General features: G+C 45.8%; 1 protein-coding gene across 1 annotated transcript in view; it reads left to right on the top strand.

The window, feature by feature from the left end:
• Window positions 1–25,197, top strand: part of LOC144773854 (TRAF family member-associated NF-kappa-B activator-like) — an 85,265-nt gene that overhangs the window by 26,065 nt on the left and 34,003 nt on the right. The window lies entirely within an intron of this gene.

Below are 25,197 nucleotides of genomic sequence, written 5' to 3' on the forward strand. Positions count from 1 at the left end.
TTATCAACACCAAGCCTCAGGTCCCTACTCTCCTGTATGAATTATTTTCTTCCAGTCTAAGCCATGCAGCTTTACTCGTAACAACTTTCTTATGCTGATTTGTGTTTCAGTCGTGAATATTCAACTTTGGGGCATATTACCAACGATTAGCTATACTTATCGCTAACGAGGCTTAGCAACACATTTTTTAACGCTAAGCATCACCGGAAATTATCGCAGAGATAACTTGCTATTAGCAAGGTTTATCTCAGAAGTGATAAAAATCCTCGCGCTAACTGCCAAATGAGAGATTATCGCTGGAAAACCAACGATAATCTCTCGAAGTTTGGCGTTAGCGTGATGATAGGGGCTCACAAACTTAGCCATGATATCCGCCTTCCATAGGATATCATGGCTAAGTCAGGAAAATACCAGGTGTAAAAAAAGCAGTGCTAACCGCGGTTAGCGCTGCTTTTTTTTATCACTAACAGGGTTAGCGAAATCCTTGATAATAGGAGAAATGTCGCTTAACAACATTTCTCCTATTATTTTTCTCTGGAATGCCCCCTTTGCATCTCATTAGAAATGCAAGGGGAAGCGTAGAGAAAAAGGGTGCTAACATGCGAATTTCCGTGTTAGCACCCTGTTGCTGATAGGGAGATAATTTTATCTCCGCTTTCTTGGCTTTTAAAGCCAAAAAAGCGGAGATAAATCCCTTGATTATATGCCCCTTTGTTCTCTGTCTGATCTAATTCTGCTGTCTTCCTCCCAATAGCAGCACCGTGTGCCTCTGCCTTCGTGCAATCAAAATATAGGGGCATATTATCAAGGGGCTTTATCTCCGATTTTTTGGCTTTAAAAGCCAAGAAAGCAGAGATAAAATTATCTCCCTATTACCAAGCTGTCGCTAACACCAGTTAGCGACAGCTAATAGGAGATAGTGACCATCTTGGGCCCCGCTTTGCATGTCAGTGATATTTATCACTAATGACATGCAAAGTGGGCGTGCCAAGATGTTAGTGACTGCAAACAGTCGCTAACATCGCTATCTCCTATTACCAACTTTTGGAGATATTCGCTCTAAGCGCGAATATCTCCAAAAGCTAACACTTGCCCAGGAGCAGTTCTTAGCCATGTTATCCAATGGGAGGTGGATAACATGGCTAAGAGCATTTGCTCGATAATGTGGAAGGGCGAGATTTTGATCGATACCTCATCACTATTGATCCAAACCTCGATCTGGTCGACTGAACCTTTGTTGCCTGTCTTGGAGGAAGAAAGTGCCCCTCTCTGCAAGTTAGTTCACCCAATAAAGGACTCTGCTCCCAAAGATCACAAACAACTTCTAGCTTTCAAAAGTTTATTGTAAGGATATGATAAGCTGCAAATACAGGCATCTCAGAATGAGATTCACGAGATACACAGGTCCAATTACATACATGTGCTCTCGGAAAGCCCTCAGACGAGCAACGGAAATCACTAACACAAGTTCTAAGAATAATAAAGCTATCAGCATTGACGCATATCTCTCCTTCATTTAAGTTGGAGGAAAACGCACAGGTTAGGCTGTCCCTACCCTGCTCTAGATGGTATCCCTACTTAACCAAGTCCCAACCTAACAAAGGTGTCAGCAGTGAATGACCCCCAAGGGAAGTCACTCACTCTAAGTCTCTTGGTGAAAACCTATAGTTCTCCAGTCATGACCCCTCTCTGCCTACCCATCCGCTCTCTAAAGGGTCCTCAGGTATCTGCTCTAACTCCACCCAGGGGTGCTGTCCCTAATACAAAACAGTCAACAACATTTGAGACGCCCCTTGCGAGACGCCCCTCACGTGGTGTAGCTTCTGGCTTTTTCCATGATGCTTTGTATTGGGCCTCATACGTTAGAGTTGACCTTGCTTCTCAGACTCTTCTCCGGCCCGCTGATACCCCTTAAACATTCCGGAACCCTCCTCCATGTCTGGGCCGTCTACTGAACAGACCTCTATTCATTCATTTATAATTGGATCCCCCCTTTTCCTTTGCAGACAGATATCTGCAGCCAAGAACCCAACTCTCATAGACTTCCAAAAAAGGCTTGCAACATTTCTCAGCCCAGACATGTACGTGCAAATCGATGTTAAAACATTTCAGGCCTACAATATTTCTCATCATGATTATAGCATTCAACTTCTTCATTAATTAAAGCATGTTAATACTCTTATTCTATTATTCAGTAAACATCTCTATAAATCATGGCCCATTTAATGCAATGACCAAAACATTAATACAATCTGTGTCGTGAAAAGAAACACCTTCCCTTTTAGCTCTGGCCCTGAGGCCTACCACATTCTGCGTTTAACCACATACCATCTTACATTTTAACAGCTACACGACATGGATTCAGAAATAATCACATCTACTAAAATCATATAGTGTCACACATTTCTGTATTAGTTCCACTTCTACTTAAATCTCTACATTAGCTATACATTCAGAATATAATTACAGATACTATTAGCACTCATGGCATTTCTCCTCATGATTTGTGCTTACTACAGGTAAGTGTGACGTACTCATACATTTAGGTCAGTTTGCGCTCTCTCAGTTCCCCCCTTTGATGACCTCTCGGGGTCATCACTAACATTTAAACTGCAGTTATTGCTGGCATGATTTGTCTCTGCGCTTCCAGAGCCCTCAGGCTCCTGTACTGATTATCTTGTATGGCAGCCAATCTCTGCAGCTGTTCTCTTTGGGCCCTTTCTGACCTTCTTGCTCTGTACCATTTGAATACCCTCACCAATCCCCACAATATAATCCCACAGATCAATATTATGATGATAGGTTTTAGTATATACCACACAAAGCTTTTGCCTAAGGTGGAAATCCACCCTCCAACTTCACTCATTCCGTGGCCCACCTTTTCCCAGACATTTTCTCTACTCAAGTCTTCGATCTCCTTGTGAATATTAGTTATGTTCCTAATAACTTTCTCAAGGGGCTTCGAATTGTCTGGAATGTAAGTACAACATTCCTGGACCTTCAAAGCCTTACAGACTCCGCCCTCTTTTGCTAGTAGGACATCTAACGCAAGACGGTTCTGAAGAACCATAGCCCTTATCGATTGCATCTCTCCTTCTACCAGCATTAAGGACTGAGCAGTGCTGGCAGACAACCTGTCGACAACTGTTGCCAGTCGTCTAATTTTAACATCATTAAGGATTACTCCCAAAAGAGGGAACATAGCTCCAAAGACATCTCCAACCATTTCTGCATCTCCTATATCTCTCCTTCCCCTCGATGATGTCTTGCCCTCAATGATCACTAAGTCTTGTGCATGATATATTTTGGGGAAGACAATTGCTAAGTAACATGATCCATACCAGTTGTCAGGTAGTCTCACGTAGGCATTTCTTCCACATACAAAATACACATTTGGAATCACTTGCATTCCCTTCAGGAAATCTTTAGTATAGTACTCTATATTGAAAGCATGTTCACAGTCGACTTCTCCCACGTATACATTTTCATAATACGTTTTGGCTCGGTGAAGACATAGCTTTCCTCTCTGCGTCTTATCTAAAGCTATTGGACCACTACTACCCTTTCTCTTGTGTGCCTTCTCTTCCTCGGTCCAATCTGTTTTCCATTGTCCTGATTTTTTCAAAATCTTTTGTCTCCTGTAACGATCATCCACCTGCCCTATGAACTTCTTCTCGACTTCTGACACCTTGCATGTCAGGTTATTTCTACGGGCATGTGAAGTATCTAAGGTAATCCAAGGAATGAAGAACTTGGCCAATCTGTCTTCACTCTTCCAGTAGTCCCATTTGTTCATCTGCTTATAATTTGGGACTTCTGGCAACACTGAATCATAATTGGAGAAATAGTATTCGAAACTATCTCTCTCATAAAATATACTAAGCAATAAGCTACATGTAATGCCATATGTCAGCGGGAGGTGATGGTATCTAATGCCTTCATCTACAGACGCCGGCAACTGCATGCAGACGTAACAATCCTTAACCTCCATGGCATCCACGTATTCATATAAAAGTTTAGCATAAGCATTTGACCTAAAGTCTCCTTGGGACTCATCTACGTGTAACCTGCGGGCTTCTGCAGCTAATAACGCTTTCTCTTGAGTGTTTTCCCTTTTCTCACCAGCAACAGTAGGTGTAAGCGTTTCTACAGAATTCACATCAGTTACCTTTGCCTCTTCCTCATGTCCCTTTACATAAGAAATTGTTACCACTAAAGCTATTAATATTATCACTCCTACTATTAGTGTACCTATTATACATTTAGCTCTGCGGTTCTGGGTGCCGGCCTCCATTTCGTCAGACAATATGGCTCTCTCTTATCTTAGCAAAAAGTTCTTTTCCTCTCGTTCCTTTACAGTCTCTTTTTAATCCTTTTGTCTTTAGAATCCACACAACTGGAAGCTGACAACCTTCTTCGCAAAAGTCCTTTAACAGTTCAAAAAAGACAACCCTAGCCCTTCTCCATCAACTCAAGGGAAGTTCCCTAAAATTCTCTGCTTCCTGGGCGCTAGGTAATCTTCTTTTTCTGCTTGCTTTATTTACAAAGTCCTTTAACAGTCTACTATCAGGTTTGTGCCTGTAGCTTCAATAGCATAGTTCAGTATTTCCAAACGAAGATTGTGCTCTTCATGTGCTGTTATCGTTGTACCAAAGTCGGGGAATTGCAATTCTGAAAGAAACATGTGTTTTAACTTGCTGAGGCGGGGAGGTCTGGGGAGCATGAATGTTAGTGACCCTTCTTGTTCGACTCCGGGTACCAACAGTCGTATTTCCACGGTGACAATGGGCTCAGAACTGGACACCACCACCGCTCGGATCCTCCCTGTCTCCGGTTTCACAGACATTTGTCGCCAGATATGTCCACTCAGGTGTGGAGTATCTTCTGTTAGGCACACGCACTCTTCTTGACCTTCTTCGGTCCGGTGCTTCAGCGCCCTGAGCACCTTCTTCCGGGTCTGAGTCTTCTGATATCGGAGGAAGGGTTACCTCTGGAGTTGACCTCAGGCTAGAGCTCCTTCTTTGCGGCCAATTAGCTTCTCCACGTGCCCTTCTACTCCTTCTCCTTCTTGTCTGTTCTCGCTCTCTGTCAGACCTGTCAGTGTCTGACTCGTACTCCCAGCTACTTTCTCCTTCTGTAGCGTCTTCCGTTTCGCTGTTGTACTGACCGTCCTCAGCTTGGTCAGACTCGTTCCCTGCTTCCGCTGGCACCTCTACAGCTTGGCTAGCCCCCTCTATGGCTTCTCGGTCCTCTTCTGGACGTCTATCCGAGAGAGGAGCTGTTTCTTCCCGAGGTGCTGGAACCCTTCGCGTATGTGACGCGTGGATCCAATTGGGCAGGCCTCCCACCTTCACAGCTGTGTTCGTGATCAGGATGATCTGGAAGGGCCCACGCCAACGAATATCCAAGCAGCTTCTTCTCACATGTTTTTTCACCAGGACCCAGTCCCCAGGGTACAGGTCATGGCACGGGCCCTGGCACGATGGAACCTCGGCAGCCTGCACCTGAAGGGACACAGAACGAATGGCGTCAGACAGCCCCTTACAATAGTCCAGGATCATATCATCTGTGATATTTAACAGTGCAGTAGTTGGGACAGATGGCAGCCTCATTGCTCTCCCCATTAACACCTCATGTGGTGATAACCCCGTTCTTCTGTCTGGGGTACTACGAAGGCTCATGAGAACCAATGGCAGGGCGTCAGGCCAACTCAGGGTCGTTGAGGAACAAACTTTGGCTATTCTGGCCTTGATCGTGCCATTGATCTGCTCCACAATTCCTGAGGCTTCTGGTCGGTAACTGCAATGCAACTTCTGATCGATATTCAGAGCTGCACAAATCATTTTCACAAGCTCGCTGTTAAAATGTGTTCCCCTATCTGATTCCAAAAAGGCCGGCACCCCGAAGCGCGGAATGAGTTCCCTAAGCAGTAACTTGGCCACTGTGAGGGTGTCGCACCTACGTGTAGGGTATGCCTCAACCCATCTGGAGAACACACAAACAACCACCAGGACATAGCGGAGGCGGTTGCACCTTGGCATTTCAATGAAATCTATCTGCATTCTATTGAATGGACCTCCAGACCTTCCTATGTGGCTCAGTGCAACTGGTGTTCTTTTTCCTACGTTCAGCTGCTGGCAGGTCACACAACGCTGGCACACTGCTTCTGCTGCTATTCTAAACTTAGGATTGTACCAAGTCTGTCTAAACACTCTCAGCATAGCATCTCTCCCTAAGTGTACGGGACCATGTATGAGTCTAGCCATTGGACTCACCATCTCATTGGGCAACACTGCTCTGCCGTCTGCTGAGACCCAAAAATGGGACTCACCCATTACACATCCTGCCTTTTCCCATGTTTCTTTTTCAATATCAGGAGCATTTTCTTGCATGTTTGACAGTTCATCCCAAGTATCAACAGTTTCCAGTATCATGGCTAATTCAGACCTTACATTTATTCCACCCACTTCCACCTCTGTGAAAGAGTACCCTTGTTCCGCGCAATACCACGCAACTTCATCAGCATATCTATTGCCTTTCGAAACGAAGTCCTCATTTCTGGTATGTGCGGTGCACTTTACAACTGCGATACCTGCTGGGCATTGCAACGCCTCTAACAACAGGCGCACAAACTCTCCATTGCGAATGGGAGAGCCTGAAGAGGTCATGAAGCCTCTTTGAGACCATAACTGCCCGTAATCATGAACTACCCCATAACCATATTGGCTGTCGGTGTATATGGTGACTCGAATTTGATTGCTGGCCAAGCACGCACGTGTCAAGGCAACAATCTCGGCTACCTGAGCGGAGTGTACTCCTTCCAGGCACCCAGCTTCCACAACTCCAGCAATTGTACAAACAGCATAAGCTGCTCTCAACTGCCCAACTTCGTCTCTTACACATGAGCCATCGACAAAGAAAATTTCGTCTGGGTCGGTCAGTGGCTCATCTACGATGTCGGGTCTGGGTTTGGTGCATAGTTCAGTCACATCGAGGCAGTCATGGTCTGTACATTCATCATCATCCTCGATATCATTTGGGAGTGGCATCAAGGTAGCAGGGTTCAAAACAGAGCATCTCTTGAGGGTCACATTCTCTGCAGCAAGAATAACTTGCTCATATCGCGTGAGCCTGCTGTTGGTCAGATGCTGTGTTTTGGTCCTGGTCATCAACAGTTCAACAGAATGGGGCACGCACACCTCTAACGGGTGCCCCATGACGATATTTTCACATCTCTCAATGCTGACACCCGTTGCAGCAACGGATTTGAGACATCCGGGCAACGCTGCGGCTACTGGGTCTAAAGTAGCCGAGAAATAAGCAACTGGTCTACGGGCATTCCCATGGATTTGGACTAACACAGACAACGCGCAACCTTCTCTCTCACAACAGTAAAGAAAAAATGGTTTATTGTAATCAGGCATTCCCAATGCCGGAGCACGACACAGGTCCTCTCGCAGCTGTAGGAATGCCATCAAACAGTCTTTGTCCCATGGTACCGGATCGCTCACCTCCTTGTGCGTCAGTTTTTGCAAGGGCTTTGCTTTCAGTGAAAAGTTCACGATCCACTGTCGGCAATAACCCACCATCCCTAGGAACATCCTGACCTCTCTCTGTGTCTTAGGCGCATTCATTTTCATGATCGCCTCTATCCTGTCTGGTGACACCTTTCGTTTGCCTTTCTCTATTCTGTGTCCCAAGTACTGCACTTCTGTCAGGCAGTACTGCAATTTTCCCGGGGACACCTTGTGCCCATTGGCAGCTAGGTGATTTAACAAAGCAATGGAGTCCTCCCTGCAAGCTTCTTCTGTTTCTGACGCCACGAGGAGGTCGTCTATGTACTGGACCAGAACTGACTTCTGGGGCAGCACTAGACTTTCAAGATTTTTCTTCAAAAGCTGGTTAAAGATCGATGGGCTCTCTGTATACCCCTGAGGGATACGACACCATGTTAGGACGCGATTCTCCAGCTTAAATGCGAAAAGAAAATGGCTTTCTTCGTCCAGAGGGATCGAAAAGAAAGCCTGACAAAGATCGATCACAGTGAACCACTCAGCTTGGAATGGAATCTGAAACAGTATCACTGATGGATTCGGTACCACTGGACAACACGAAACGACTATGTTATTAATCTTTCGAAGGTCCTGCACTATCCGAAATTTCCCATTTGGTTTCTGCAGACCCATAATCGGGGAGTTGCATGGACTACCCACGATTTCTTTCAGTATTCCCTGTTTAATCATGGACTCGATCACGGGTTTTATGCCTGCAATCGTTTCTGGAGTCAATTTATATTGGGGTGTTCTTGGGAACTCAGCATGCGGTTTCACTACAATTTTCACTGGGTCCACCCCTTTTACCAATCCTATCTCTTCCCCAGTGAAATCCCATACTTCTGGTGCCACTGTCTCTCTCAAGTCCCAGGGGAGCTCATCTACTGTTAAAGTAGGATACAGCTCCACGCATATTCTTGAGTTTGCAACTTTGAAGTCTGCATCATCATCATTGGTCAATACCTCCACTCCCTGAGGTGTACAGTATATAGTACAATTCAATTTACACAACAGGTCTCTTCCTAGCAGACACACAGGACTTGAATCGCAAACCACAAACTGGTGCTCATCGCTGTACTTCCCTATTTTCACCTGTACCGGTTCTGTCAATTGGCTGGTTATTCTCCTGTTTGCGACCCCCACCACCTGTATGGTCTCTCCAGACATGGGCAGGTCTGGAACTGCAGCTGATCTGATCGTGGATCTAGTGGCTCCTGTGTCCACCAGAAATGTCGTAGGGCACCCTGCTACTTCTGCTTCCACATAGGGTCCCCTCTGGTCCACCTCCAAGGCTGCCCCGAGGGTGCAGTCTTCTCTTTCCACTCTCTGTCCGGTTAATGGGTCCACATAATAGCACTCTTCCCCTTCTACAAACAGGGGCATTTGTCTATAGGTCTTACCCATAGTCCCTACTCGAGGAGGTTGCGGGAACTGGGCTCGGGGAGGAGCCCCCCCTTTGAGCACCTTTCCTTGGTATGGCGTCACCCCTCTTGTAGGCGCGCTCTGGACCTCTTCCTCCTCTATCTCTTGCTCTCCTATCTCTACATTGTAGGGGCACTCGCGTTTCCAATGCCCCACCTCGTTACACTGGTGGCACCTAGTCGTTTTCTTCAAGGCAGCTATGTCTGTTCTGGGTCTAAAGGTGGAACTCTCCTCATTACCCTTGTTCTGACTGTACTGCTTCTTTCCTCCTGTACCTGTCCCTTGCTGCTGTTGCTGCTGTCCCCCCTTTCCTGCTGCCTGCATCTGTACCACCATCAACTTTTCTTTTAGTTTCTTAGCCTTGGAGTCTATCTCATCACAGCAGTACCTGGCATATCTCAGTATTTCGTCTAGGGGTTTACTTTGCCAACAAATCGAGTGTTGCTGAATCATTAAACTAATATCCGGTCTCAGTCCTAGGACGAACTTGGACACGAATTGCCCTATGTCTTTTGGATCCATTACATCCAAGCCGCTATACTGTTTAAACGCCTTCAGCAATCTCTCGTAATATTCGTGGACTGTCTCTTTGGGTTCCTGTCTTGTTCGGTCTATTCTGACCCAATCTATGTCTTGCATTGGCACTTTCTCTTTCAGCCAAGTCATCACTCTCTCGAATTTTGCCATCACAATCTCGGACGGCCCATTAGTCTTAGCATCTCTCTCTGGCTCCGTTGTGGGCCACTCAGCGCTAACCTTGCATGCTGTCCACAGATCTCCTGGTACTACAATGTCAAACAGCGTGTTCAGATCTATCCATAGGACCTTTGAGATTTTTACAAATCTCTCCACTTGCTTGTACCACTCCACTGGGTTTTCCCGTAATTTGGGGAAGGAGGTGGTAAAAGCAGCTAAATCTCCCCTACTCCAAGGGACATGTACATAGTTCCCATTTGCGACTTCACGCAAAGGGTAAGCTTCTATTCCCTGCTGTCCTCCTGGTGTCATACCAAGCGTGCTTCTCCTGCCGGTCCCTTTCTTGGACCACCTCTCTTCCCACTTATCTAGTGCCCTCCATGTCCTTATTCCAGCGATCAGTTCCCTTATGTGCGTTTTCAGCCCAATCGTTCTCCTCTCATCTAGGTCTCGATCTGTATAATGTAGCCTGTGGTTACCCTGTAATGCTTTGGTTCTTGACAAGTCCACCATATATTTGCCTGCTAGTTCGACTAACTTCTCATGGACTGCTCTCGCTTTTCGAGTAATGTCCTTTGCCATATACAGTATTTCATCCTGTTCATACATTTCCATTCTTTCTAAAGGCAGGGTACCATCTACCATATCATCCAGGTCTGACCTTAAACTGGCGACATCGAGTCTCTTGGCTTTTATCTCAGCTCGCAATATGTCTTTCGAAGGGGGCTCACTGGTCTCCCTACCATCCCAACTTCGAGCTCTACGTTTGGGCTCGGGAGAGTTAATGGGTGCCCTCCCTTGCTCCCATCTCTCCAGGTCCCATGCTCGGCCATCCGATCTTGGAAGGTGATGGAACACGGGCCTGTTACCCCTACTCTTGCTCTGCCCACTCTCTTCTTCTTCTCTCCTCTCACCGCACACCTCTCTGTTATTTTCCCTCTGGTCTCTACTCTCTCTTTGCCTAGTATCGCTCAGTATCTGATACGATCCTTCCTGGTTCCCCATATTCCCTGGGCTGCGCTCATTTCCGTCATCACAGGGACTATGGTGCGACCTCTCACAACTCCCATTCAGTTCTCTGGTGCCGGGCACACAGTGTGGACACTTAAAGCTGTTTCTGTACTCTTGCGCTCTCCTCTCCCCTTCACTGAGTATTGGGCGCGCCACCCCTCCACTCCCGGGGCCCCCGTTTTCCAAATCTATTCTATTCCCACTCCGGGCCCAATGGGTGACTCCCCTACTATCTCTCTCTCTACAGTCCCACTCCGGGCTGCTCTCCCCAGCCCCGCAGTGAGTCCGAGCTCGGCTGTCCTGACTTTCCCTTTCAGCTTCCGCAGCTATGATGCTCTTTTGAGCCTTCACTGCCTCATCCCACTGCTTCATGTACTCATTTAGCTCTTGAAAGGATTTTCGTCCAGATCCCCTCAGATCCACTGGCCATCTAGGGCCCCCAGGATCTCCTCCTGGGTCCCCTGCTGTGTGCATCGGGGTGCTCCACTCTCTCGGTATCGGCATCTGACTTGGGGAATTGATCGTATCGTTCCTTCTTGCCTTCTCTGCTCTTTCTCTGTCCTTCCGTACCCGTTCTTCCCCTCTTGCTCTCTCTTGGTCATATATCGATATTATAGGACCTATGGTAACAGGTACCTGTAGTGCATCTGGTAATGCGTAGGATGTGGCGCTTTCCGTTTCCGGCGCTCTTTGTACCACAAACCTCCCGACTACCTGTTGCACCTGACTAGGCTGGGACAGCTCTTTCTTTGCCTCAGGATCCCACTCTGAACTGGGAAGCGGTCTATGCTCTCCTGCATTGCCCCCCTTTCCTCCTTCCGTATTCTCGACCTCTCCCCCTGCTCTATTATACGGGGGTGGCCTGTCTGTCAGTAATCTGTTTATCAGGCTGTCCTCTGTTTCGCTCTCATCATCTTCTTCTAGGGGGCTTTTATTTACGGGCACCTCTAACACTGGGTACAGTTTATTTACTTCCATGTTATGCACTCTCCATCTTTTAGCATCCGCATCCCACCTGGCATCCTGTACTGCCCTTACCGATCGTTTCACCCTTTCTTGTCGTCTGTTCATATTCTTTTCATGCGCTGCCCTAATCCATGCATCAAGAGCTTCAAACTGGGTCGGTCTAGGCAAGGGTCTCATTGAGGTCATGACTGATTTTAATCGATGTAACACCTCTAATCTGAACGTCCCGTACTTCGGGAACGTCAGTTCCTCATTTCCTTCAGTAATCTTACTCCACTCTGATATCCAAAGGATCGTATGCAGCCCAACATTCACTGCCATGTAACGAGCTGGCGTACCCTCCGGCGGGGCTTCTTCCCCTTCATACGATCCCCTCTTCTCTTTTTTTAACACCGCTCTCAGCCATTTAAAACACTTCATAATTATGCGCACAATATCCAGCCTCGCTACTCTGTTTACTTCCTGATGACAATCCACCAATCCTGTCGCGGCTTTGCTAACTTGGCCTATCGCAGCGCGGTCTTTCTCCGGTCGGCCAATCACGTCGCGACCCTTTCTGACGTCTTTTCTAGCTGGCCTATCACGGCGCGGTCTTTCCAATCACGTCGCGACACTTTCTGACGTCACTTTTCTCCGCTTCGCAGCAGCACCCCTCCTTTCTCAACTCGTCTCCCGGTTATGCATGCGTCCCATTCATACACCGAAAAATGACTACTTCCGACCAAGCGGTCACTTCTCTCGACTGTACGTCCACAGTCTATATGTAATTGTCAACACAACTGACGAAATGTCTATCGTCTCTCTGATAGGTTGCTTACACACACAGTAACTTCCGACCAGCGTCCGTTACTCACGCACTCACTCTTACGGTCCCCCTATCTCGGTCTTTCGGGTGATCAATGGTACCTCATGACCCCCTTCACACTAGTTGACGATTACTCTGGGTGTCCGATACACCCGAACCACTTAAGCTCTCCTTGAACTTAAGATTTCCACCGGTTGCGCGCGCTCACAACCTGTTCCACAGTCACTCTACAGACATTCAACTCCGCCAGACATTACAACATAGATACAATACAAAACACCGCAATCTAACACGCATAACCCTTTATACTCACTCTCGACCGATACTGCTGCCTTTTCTATCTCACGTCATCCGGATCTTCTTCAGCGGGCTGTTCTTCCGATCATCGATCTCTAGGGGCCTTGGGGTAAGCTAACCTGGCCTAGGTCACCGTCCTCAAGAAGGCAACCATCCTCTATAGCTACCAACTGGAAGGGCGAGATTTTGATCGATACCTCATCACTATTGATCCAAACCTCGATCTGGTCGACTGAACCTTTGTTGCCTGTCTTGGAGGAAGAAAGTGCCCCTCTCTGCAAGTTAGTTCACCCAATAAAGGACTCTGCTCCCAAAGATCACAAACAACTTCTAGCTTTCAAAAGTTTATTGTAAGGATATGATAAGCTGCAAATACAGGCATCTCAGAATGAGATTCACGAGATACACAGGTCCAATTACATACATGTGCTCTCGGAAAGCCCTCAGACGAGCAACGGAAATCACTAACACAAGTTCTAAGAATAATAAAGCTATCAGCATTGACGCATATCTCTCCTTCATTTAAGTTGGAGGAAAACGCACAGGTTAGGCTGTCCCTACCCTGCTCTAGATGGTATCCCTACTTAACCAAGTCCCAACCTAACAAAGGTGTCAGCAGTGAATGACCCCCAAGGGAAGTCACTCACTCTAAGTCTCTTGGTGAAAACCTATAGTTCTCCAGTCATGACCCCTCTCTGCCTACCCATCCGCTCTCTAAAGGGTCCTCAGGTATCTGCTCTAACTCCACCCAGGGGTGCTGTCCCTAATACAAAACAGTCAACAACATTTGAGACGCCCCTTGCGAGACGCCCCTCACGTGGTGTAGCTTCTGGCTTTTTCCATGATGCTTTGTATTGGGCCTCATACGTTAGAGTTGACCTTGCTTCTCAGACTCTTCTCCGGCCCGCTGATACCCCTTAAACATTCCGGAACCCTCCTCCATGTCTGGGCCGTCTACTGAACAGACCTCTATTCATTCATTTATAATTGGATCCCCCCTTTTCCTTTGCAGACAGATATCTGCAGCCAAGAACCCAACTCTCATAGACTTCCAAAAAAGGCTTGCAACATTTCTCAGCCCAGACATGTACGTGCAAATCGATGTTAAAACATTTCAGGCCTACAATATTTCTCATCATGATTATAGCATTCAACTTCTTCATTAATTAAAGCATGTTAATACTCTTATTCTATTATTCAGTAAACATCTCTATAAATCATGGCCCATTTAATGCAATGACCAAAACATTAATACAATCTGTGTCGTGAAAAGAAACACCTTCCCTTTTAGCTCTGGCCCTGAGGCCTACCACATTCTGCGTTTAACCACATACCATCTTACATTTTAACAGCTACACGACATGGATTCAGAAATAATCACATCTACTAAAATCATATAGTGTCACACATTTCTGTATTAGTTCCACTTCTACTTAAATCTCTACATTAGCTATACATTCAGAATATAATTACAGATACTATTAGCACTCATGGCATTTCTCCTCATGATTTGTGCTTACTACAGGTAAGTGTGACGTACTCATACATTTAGGTCAGTTTGCGCTCTCTCAAATGCATGAATATCGCTGACTTTTCAGCGATATTCATGCATTGCGGCCGTTTTTTATCGCATTTGCGATAAACCTTGCTAATAGCAAGGTTTATCTGCGATAAAAATCGCCGATTTGCGGCGATGATTTTTGTCTCTAAATAAGTTAGAGACAAAAATTATCTCTATTGGTTGGTAATATGCCCCATAGTTTTATAGCTATGAAGTGAAGCGCTCCTTGTCTTGTATCCTCACCGATCATATTATGACATTTTCAACAGACATTAAATATTGAACTCGGCTGAATTTGCTCTAAGTCAACATAATGCTCTGTACAGCAAGTACAAGTCATGTGTCAATGTTTATTCTGGTGAAAGACTCATACTTGGGACACACTGATCAAAGACATCACAATACGACATTTATTTCCCTTCTCTCTGAAGTGTTTAATAATAATGCGATATTGGAGTCCAGTAAAATATATATTAAGCATGCAAGATTATTTTGAATGTTGAATTAGGTAACAGTCAGATTTAGTACAACACTTAGCAACGTCATATATTGTGCTAGGATTCAGGTCTCATGTATACACACACTGTAACCAAATCCTCATAAGGAAATGTGCTTTAAAATGGGTTTCTCATGTCGCCTTTTCACCGTGACCTTTTTGTCCATGCTGTGTCCAATTAATTTAGATACACACACACAGATGAGGACGCAAAAGCAAAGAGCAATCACCCTTGAACACAATTTAGCAAGGTTTATCAGCCAGTAAATGAATATATTTCAATTGAAATGTCTCTTAAGCTTGTTCCCTATATATTAGCAAAGGGACCAGACAGTGCAAGGGCACAAAATCAGATGACTGTACAAACTTGTTGCAAAATTGAAAAAGTGTACTCTATGACTGGCGTAACTCCACTGAGGTAAATGTCATTAGCACGTATTTTTGATATTTCTAAAACTAAGTATGGCGGAATGGGGGTTGCGCCTTTTGACCATGTTTGGCTTCCTTAGTTGCCTCCTAATTTGGTGCTTGTGTTTTATTAGTGTGTGTGTTTATGCCAGTTTAGTAGTCTACATTAGTAAAATACTAACCCCCCCTCATTTCTGAACTTCTGGTGGTTATAACTGGTCTGCTTGCATGATAGGGAAAAGCTAGGATGTGGTCCTGTGGTCATTAAACCTATGTATAGCATGTGGATGTCACATGAAGTATAGCATGTTTTCATGAAACTCACACAACCCTTCGAGGGGTTAAAACTTCAGCATCAGGATTTCCCCCACTGGTGGCACTTGTAAGTCCGCAACTGCTGCACTTCTTCAAGGCAGTACACATCACAGTTGTGTTAATGTTAACCCATTCGCAGTGAGATGATTGCATTTGAAAGACACTCTGTCATCTCTCCCACTAGTGAGTTTATCCTGTGATTGCCTATATCAGAGGTCTCCAACCTTTTCTGTAGTGAGAGCTACTTCTGAGCAGTGAAAATCCTTGTGAGCTACTCAAGGCCAAGCCACTTCGGCAGTGCTACTACACAACTCCACACACAGCTTCACTGATATTGTGCCTAATGTCCTTAGAGCCAGATATTATGGGTTGAACAAATACTTTGACTAGGGGCAATATGACAGGGCTGCTATGTGTGTCATTGAGAGTGTGGTCTGTGGGATGTATGAACATGTGTGTATGAACAAGTACGTTTATAGGGTACTTTTTTGTATCTATAGGGATTTTCCAGCCTCTGTGTGTGATGAAAGTAACCAAAAGTTAGATGCATCAGTTCCTGTGATAGCACCAAGTCAAAGGTCCTGCAGTGTTTCTTCACCATTTGATTTCATGGGGGTCCAAAGGGCAGATGATGTAATTTACTGTGATGTCACCAGGTCAAAGTGTATGTGATGTCACTTCCTGTAACATCATCGGGGTGGGTCAAAGAGCAGGTGATGTTACTTCCTGTAATGTCCTCATTCCAAAGTCATGTGATATCACTTCCTCTGGCATCAGGCAGGGGGGTCACATAGCATGTGATGTTCACTACCGCTACACTAGCATTTTGATGAATTGGCATCCATGAGGGCATCTCGTCTGCAAAACGCAGAATAAGGCCTTTTAAATGTTGAGGTTGTTTTAATGACTGTACCCATTTCTTTCACCTTGACTATGGAATCATTGATTCATGCTCTTGGGTCAAACTTCTGAATAAAGCAAGGTGTCATTTTTGTGGATACCTGAATGTTTTTAATGAAAACAAGTAGAAAAAAATAGCAAGTGGTGACAACGTTTTCAACTGTATTTTTTTGTCCTGGTGGCTGATTTACAATAGCAATATAATGTTATACCCCTCAGCTTGTGAGTCAGGCCCTTAGTGTGTACATAGCTAGTCAAATACTCTCCAATTCAAATGTTTCATTGTTAATGTTAGTGTGGTGATCCTTGATGTTTAATCTGCTTGGAAGACTCTTGGAGCTTAAATCTTTGGGTATCATTTGGCTACATGTTTTCAATTTTTTGCTGTGTGACCTTTTATTCACCTTTTTATATATGTATACATTTGTTGTGTGATTCTATTTAGTGTGTATCAGACCTCTGTTGCATCCAATGCACACTTTGAGATCACAGTCTTATAAACCCCGACCAGTGAAACAAAAAACTACCTTTATTGCTGTGCTCCTCAGAGGTCCTGCCTCTGGCGACCTGGTGCCATGATCCACCACAACTAAGATGAATCTGTTGTATGGCTATACAAATAGTGCACCTACTACATGCAGCTTCACCAATGGCACTGTGGTCTTCTATTGGGCTTCTGGACCTACCACTCAGGTGTCAAGTTGGACAGGTCCTGGCACATTCTTGGTCAGTAAAACAAAGAGCCCAACCATACCTGTGTCTTCTTAATGCCCAAGTGTCCTGCTTACTAAATATCATGAGCCAGTTAAAGAGGCAGTTTCTGCACACTAGAGGAACTGTGAGCCTCTTGCTAGCACCTCGCTCAGGATAGGCTAGCTCACTGTAAGACAGTCCATCCTCCCAGCCAATGTAATGTCTTCTAAGCACTCCATTGCTGACGTGTTCCTGGACATACTTCTGAGGATGCACACGTATAGGGATCTCAACTTGTGCCAGGCAAAGCTCCTTCTGGTTGTCTCCTCCACTCTGATAGTGACCCAGAATACAACATATAGTCTGGTTTGAGTATCCCATGCTCCTCTTCATCTGGAGCAGGGACAGTGGGTGCGCCAACCTGTGTCTTCTTAGAGACTGCCCTAATCCACTCACTACCCTTCTTTGGTCTCTGTAAATTTGGATGGTCATTGTCTCATTTAAGATTGATGTGCAGCCTGTGCTCTGGTCAACACAGCTGATGCTGTCGAAGCCATTTAGGCATCTGGGCCTTAGTGCTAGACCGGCTGCAACTAGATCATTGGTTGAAAGACATCCAGTACCCTCTCACCCCATGGCTATTGTACCATTGATTTCTACTTCTACTCTGATAAGCAGGTACCCAATTTCGTCCCCAGTGGCAACCAGGACTGTGCTATTGGCACCATAGGAAATCTTCTCATATCTGAGATACTTCCTCTTTACCCTAGCCATCCAAAACCTAGCCATTTAAGCACCTGTATCTTCCAGCACAAGAACCTTCCTTGCATACTTGTTGCCTACTTCCAACATAAACCCCATGGTATTTGAATGAATGTACTCCAGGACATCATGTGTCCCGTTCGCAGATGTCCATAGCAAATTGAATGAGTGCTCCAGGGTCCTCTCAGGTGCCTTAACCCAGATTTAACACGCTGCCTATGCTAGGCATGGTAGATACAGGATTTTTCACCTCAAAATTAGTTTTGTTAAACCTCTTCTTGTGGCACCTACGTCAAGTCAGCACTCCACTTTGGGAGTGGAGGGAACTCATTTTCTCCCCCCCCCTTGTTCTAGTAGCTCAGTCGCATGTGTCGAGTTCTGGACAGCGGCGGATCCTCCGCTAAGGCGGAGGAGCGTTGCCCCACTGCTTTTAAGCAGTGTCACCAAAGGAAAAATAGAATGATAATAACTCAAGTTATCATTTAATTTTTTCCATGTTGCAGCAGCTTTGCAGGCGAGATGGGGCGGGGCTGCTCTGCTGACCTAGCAGGGGAGGGGAAGAGTGGTATACACTGCAGCGTTGTGATTGGCTCAGGGGAGCCTGGGTGCTTCCTGGGTGCTCTGTTCTGGAGACGACTATGGAGAGAGCGGCAAGGCACAGCAAGGAGGTGCGTTTTTTAATTCTTAACCTCTTTTTCCGGCACCCCCCACCACGGATCTGTGCCAGCCAGCTGGTTCTGGACACTTGGCAATTACGCTTGCCCTAACCCTCATGTTTGCAACTAGTCTGTTGACAGCTTTTCTCGATTTTCTTTAGCTTAATGCTAAGATATTCCAGCCTTTTATTAACCCTGATAGCTAATCACTTTTCTGCCAGAAATGTAAGTTTCTTTGGATCCTTTTCTGTAAAGTCAGTCAGACAAATATTTTGTAAGTGGGACATAGAACTCTTCACTAAGTTGCTGTTACCATCAGTTTGTTAAGGGTGTAAAAGTCCTTTACCTTCATCCTGTTTACATGCTCATTCTAAGCACACAACACACAACGATATCAAGTTTCTAATGGAACACCAACAATTATTCGTGTTCCAAGAATCTCTCAAGGTATTGAGGTGGCTTCGACCCAAACCAAAACGTCTTATCAGAACTTCCTTCATTCGCTCATAATTCATTTGATTAGCCCCGGGATTCTCCCAATGAGTGAAGTACCTTCCATCCACAAGGAACTCAATAAAGCAACCCCATTGGAAATGTCATTTAAAGCCTGCATCCACATGCTATATCAGAGCTCCCAAACCATCCCAAAATACCCCTACCTTCCACATCCAATCGCTTTTGGAACTATTGCAGGAAAACTTGCAGAGTTGGCGGGCAATTGCCTTTCTTAGATATAGCCATCTTCATTTGCCTTGCTTTTAGTTACACATATTTTCAACGCCCAAGCTGGGGGCAGATCTTTTTCTTAATTTGCTCCCTTCTTTTGAAATTAACTACTTCACCTATGCCAATGTCAAGTTTATGTTAATTTCAGGAAGCTTCTCGAAATTGCGTTATTGCAGGACTGATTTAACTTGTCTCCTTGCTCATAGGCTGTCTGTGCCGAGATACCGCTTCTGGGTGATTTGTGTTCATTATTAGCTATAATAACATAACATACCATTCTGAGATTTTCTTTTTCTCCAAGGCAATTCTCTCTCTTTACAGTTCTCTTTCCTTTTCCCTTTCCTTCTCCTCTCTCGCCCTTTTCATTTCCACTTGGGCTAATTTCTCCTATCTCTTCCACCTCTTGTCTTGTTCCTTATGAGCTAATATCTACTGTTCCCTTTCAAACGTCTTGGCCTTCTCAACTTCTTCAGCCTTATCTTTCTGAAGGGCCAACTGCAAATATAGATTCTCGGTTTACTATAGCCCACCCAGCCCAGGGATGACATCTGGAATAGGAGACAGTGGTACTTTGAAATCGGGAGGTGCAGGGAGGTTGGGGAGCGTGAGAACAAAATAAGTTGTCATGTATTCGGGCAGCGGATGTGTACTAAGCAGGTCACAAATGGGGAGTCGCCAGGTTGCAAACTTATCTGCGTGAAGATTACCCCTGCCGCTGGTCCCATGAAGTGAAGCTGATTCCGCCTTCACGTTAGGGCGCTTAGAAATCTCAGGAGCGTCCGGGTAAAACCATGAGTTTTATCCTGTCACACACACACTCCCGAGGTTAGGGTCACCTTAGCGTTTGTATACCGCCAGGGAGGTCTTTTATTTTTTATCTAACTTGTTCCTCATGCAAGCTCAGCCTAATTGGCAAGGATGAGCGGAAACATGTCGACCTTTTTGCCCATTTAGGATACAGTTGGTTCAGTTTTATAACCAACCTGTGTCCACCTCACCCAATTTCTAATGATGGCTTACTGTTCCTTTATTAAAGTTAGTTTGTGGAACCAGTTTTGCTTTCTTTTAAATCACTACTCACTATCACCACATCACTTCACAATTGATAAAAAACCATACTCCACTGTAAATACAGGTGTCGCAGCACACCGGGGAGACACTCGGTCTTCCCGGTGGGAACCCTATGATGAAGCATGTCACCAACCAGGTTGGTGAGTGAGGGTTCTTTTTACCAATTAAAGGTTTTTTCACTAAATCACAAACTTTTCTGATTCCCTGATTTCTGGTTGTAATCACTAGCCCTCCCTGTTTTGATTTGCGCCGGAAGTCATTCCTTTATTGTTGATTTATGCTTCTCTCCCAGACAGTTTGGGAGTGGCTGGATAGTTAGGAAAAAACAAGCAAGACCCCTGCTCAAGTGTGATTAACGGAGATGGCACCAATCCTTGTTCCCTGGAGGATGATGTGTGTCAAACCCTGTTTGGAAGGCCACATGGAAAGCAGGAGTTACTGGGCCTCAACTGTGGTGGGTGGGTTTGTTTGTCTCTGGTGTTCTGGGATCCTTACTACCATGGAAAAGTAAATTGGGCCATGTGCACCCTTTCTGCACTTGACTCTAAAGGTAGAAAGGGCAAGCAGTAAAAGGTTTCTCAAGGAGGTAATGTGGAGGAAGAGATTCAGAACTCAAAAGTCAAACAACAAGCATCATTCATTGTACAGCCCTGCTTTTCGTTTAGTAAAACGAGTAGTACTTTAATCACAGAAACATGGGATAATACAACCAAGAAATGTTAATCATCACAACTTATTGGACTATTGGTGCTACTGAAGTTAATGACATATAAATCAGTAAACTATATTGAAGCTCAACTGCTGTTCGCTATGTGCATAGATGAGTTTTATGACCCGCAGGTCAGTTACTATTTCCTTTAATAAACATTTCTCTTTATGCGGGGTTATTGTTAAAGCATTGAATCCACATACATCCGTAGTAAAGATCACAGTCAATGTTCACTTCAGGTAATGATTTCACCTGAGCTGTCGGGCTCTTGCTAAGCTTAACTCAGAGCATTGGGATCTGTGGGCTACAGATGAATGATGACCATATTGCTGGCAATTGTAGCATCTCAGCCAAGGTGGTCGCACCTCCCTCTCTTTGCGAAGGACCAGTTGCAGGAGCAACAGCTCTTTAGAAGTAAGCTCTGATCGGGCAGGTCCCACAACTTCCAGAAGTTTGCTGCTACCCTCTGGTCACTGTGCAGAACCCCACAACTTCCAGAACTTTGCTGCTACCCTCTGGTCACTGTGCAGGACCCCAGTCTTGGTGGGTAGAAGCTAGAGTCAGCACAAGTATGTTACCTGTCAGCAGTTTCTGAAGCAATTATACTTGGGGGAGTCATTGAACTGGTTCAGCTCACATTGCTTAATCATAGAAATACTTTGAAGGTCAAGAAATCTTCGGGCAGACTCAGGACAACTCTGGTTACTCTCTTGCAAACAGTCCTTTTGAGCTGCCCCTCTACTGGGCTCAGCAGCTGGGCATCTCCTTCAATGAGTGATCTGCTCTTTTCAGGCCAGCCATGCTTCACCCTTATCATCAGTTCAGGCAGGGTTCCAGGTCACAAGCAGACCTACAGCTCTTTAAGAAAGATGTGCAGAATCCAGGGGATGCGCCTTTACCACTTGGAAATTGGCCGGGAAGAATGCCAGCGCTGGATCTCAGTAGTCCTTCGGGTACTCTGCGGAGCACTCTTCCTTGGTTTTGTAGAAACTGGCAGCAGAACCAAGTAGGGTAGTTTGGATTCCTCTTTTGTACACAATGCCCAGACAGAGGATGTTGATCCCACTCTCAGTGCTCAGGAAGTGGTTTGCTGTGGTCCTTCTCATATTTCACTTCTTTCTGAAGTGCAGACACAATCTTTATAATACGCGATGACAGGTAGTACTGATGCTGGCTCCAGGAACGCATACCCAAAACATGCGATCAGTGGTATGTGGAACTTTTGCAACTGGCTGTGATCACTCTCCCTAAAGTAGCACTCTGGGGACACACAAGGGGTAGGCCCTGCCTAGAAGTATTCCTCCATCTAACAACAGAATCTGCTGATTTACCACCAGCCTCCATCATTAACCCACATGTAGTGCTCAGGAAGGCCTAATCACAATTCCCTATTAAAGGAGTTACCAAGGAGTATCTAAAGCCAGCCCTGCCTCTATCCTGCCATTGCCAAAGATTACACCCTTCAGCTCAGGAGTGCAGGCAATACACTCCCACTGTCTGGGGAGGCTGCATCACACCCTCCATTTTGTGCAATTTTAAACCAGGGCAATCCAAAATGGACCCTGCCTTTTCGCCAATCTCACACTCATATCCACACAGTCTTGCTCCCATGCACGCCTTACACAACATGCACACAGCCCACCCGTGTACTGGTCTGGGAGTCTCATATGAACAGAACAATACATGATTACATGAGTGGGGACCGTAGGTGCCATAACCCTCCTTTATAAGAGATACACGCGTGTTTAGTGCTAGAATTATAACAAGCGAAACAGCGCATGAGCTGCATTCGCACGAGAGACCTAAAAATGGTACACAGCCACCACCACTTAGGGCCAGATGTAGGTAGGCTTTTACCGGTCGGTAACGGCCGAATTCGGCCGTTACCGACCGGTAAATGGAATTTGAGATGTAGGGGGCATATGTTTACAGAATCGGTAAATTTACCGATCGGTAAATTTACCGATTCTGTAAAATACCGAATCGGTATTTTTACAGATTCGGTAAATTTGATATGTAGGTGGGACTCTTCTGAGTCCCACAAGCCTTACAGAATCGGTATTTTACCATCAAATTCAATTTGATGGTAAAATACCGATTCCGGTGTGCATGCACATGTGTGCATGCACACCTGTGCCATATGACAGGCAGACCTGCCCTTAGAGAATGTATGCCTGCCACATGGCACCCGAACATTTGGGGGTGCTAGAGGGTGTCAAAGTGACACCCCCTGCACCCTTGTGAAATTCGGTATTTACCGATTCGGTAAATACCGAATCGGTAATGCCCATTCATTCCTATGGGCTTCAAAGCCCATAGGAATGAATGGGCATTACCGGTCGGTATTTACCGAATCGGTAAATACCGAATATTACCGATTCGGTAAATGCACATCTGGATTTACCTACATCTCAGTACTTCTATTTTACCGATTCATAAATACCGAATCGGTAAAATTCGGTATTTATGAGTCTGTAAAATAGATTTACCTACATCTGGCCCTTAATGTCATGACATGATGCAATTTCATTCTAGATATTCCCTTCTTTGGAGGATAAAAATATGTATATATCTTTCACTATATTTCTCTCCCCCCCCCCCCCCGCCCCTGTTTTTCCGGAATTGATTTTGTCAGGAGCCTTTCAAATAACTGTCCGGTACTCTGGATCCAGGACTTCATTTGTAAGAAAATATAACAAGCATTTATAATGCAACGGTTTCGCCTTTGCAACAGTTAGAGCTATTGGCATTGTAAATGACAAATTTGTCATTTATGTGTTGGTTATGAAAACGGATAAATAAATGGCATTGTCATTTACAATGCCAATAGCTTAATCTCTCGCAAATGCCACACACAGACCCACACCTACACACACACAGACCCACACCTACACACACACAGAGCCCCCCCCACACACACAGAGCCACACTTATGTCTACTATAGTCAACAAAAACGTGTCCCATCAAAACAAAGATAGAAGGGCTCATGTCAAAATAGAGGATGCTCTTCCAAAACAACTACTCAGTTTTTAAAATTTCAGCCATTATAGCTTTGAAACATGTTTGACATCTTAGTACACAGTACTTCGACTGACAGAACAAGTTCAGGTTGCCCAAAAAAGGGAGGCACCTCTGCGCTTCAGAAATGCGCCCAAAATGACAGCCTCTAGCACTCGTGACACGCTGAGGTCGCGGCCTCAGCAATTAGCATATAAACTGGTAGAAAACTGCATGAATTAAAAAGCTTTCTAAAATTCCGTACGATATCGTGGAAAGCCGGGTCAAATGCGGTGTCAGCGGAAACAGGCCGCAGTGACAGCAGTGGGAAGAGCCCGGGGAGGGAGGCTGACAGTGCCAGGAACGGCAGCTCAAGAAACGAAACCTAGTGCCACTGACAGCTACCCACGTGTGAGTGCCGTTGGGGGCGCGGTTATCAACTGGTAAGATCCACAGTCGGAGGCTACAGAGCTACCTTTAGGCACACACGTCTGCTAGAGGCGCCAGGCCCACTCTCTCAGAGCTGTCATGAGTCACACGTGACAGCTGACACCACTTAACCGGACCCTGAACATGGTCAGCCGTGCCAATATGACCAAAAGACGAAAACCTTAGAGATCTCCACGTTAATTCAATGACTTGATGAAATCCACCCCCTCAGTAGTCAAACTCTTACCCCTGCAGGCCTCGACTGTAGTTGCCACTCCTCCTCCTCCAAGGGGCCCCGTGCGGCAGCAGGTAATTCATGCCGTAGGTGCTTGCCTTGTTCTCCCGCTTCCAGCGGCCAGGGTGGTACTGGTGAAGGTGGTCATAGTAGTTTGGGTGGGTAAGGGAGTGGCGGGCGCCGGTTCTGGCCGGGTACAGCCTGGACAGTGCATGGAGCGCCGATGCTGTGGGAGCTGCTGCTGCGGGCAGTGCGCCCGATGAGTTGATGTAGCCGGGCGGGGGTGGGCTGTCATGACCCGGGGAAGAAACGGGGGAGGGCGTCCCTCCCCCTCCCCACGTCACCACTACCATGACCGATCGCTACTGGCTAACCCTGAGACACTTCATTGTCTACAACAGTAGCGGCCCGTGGTGGGAGTGCAGCGCGCACACAAAAATTAGTTTAATTTATTTGTTTGTTTATTTACCTCTGTGCGGCCGTATTCC

This window comes from Lissotriton helveticus, chromosome 1_1 (genome assembly GCF_964261635.1).
Source record: "Lissotriton helveticus chromosome 1_1, aLisHel1.1, whole genome shotgun sequence".
Classification (NCBI taxonomy): domain Eukaryota; kingdom Metazoa; phylum Chordata; class Amphibia; order Caudata; family Salamandridae; genus Lissotriton; species Lissotriton helveticus.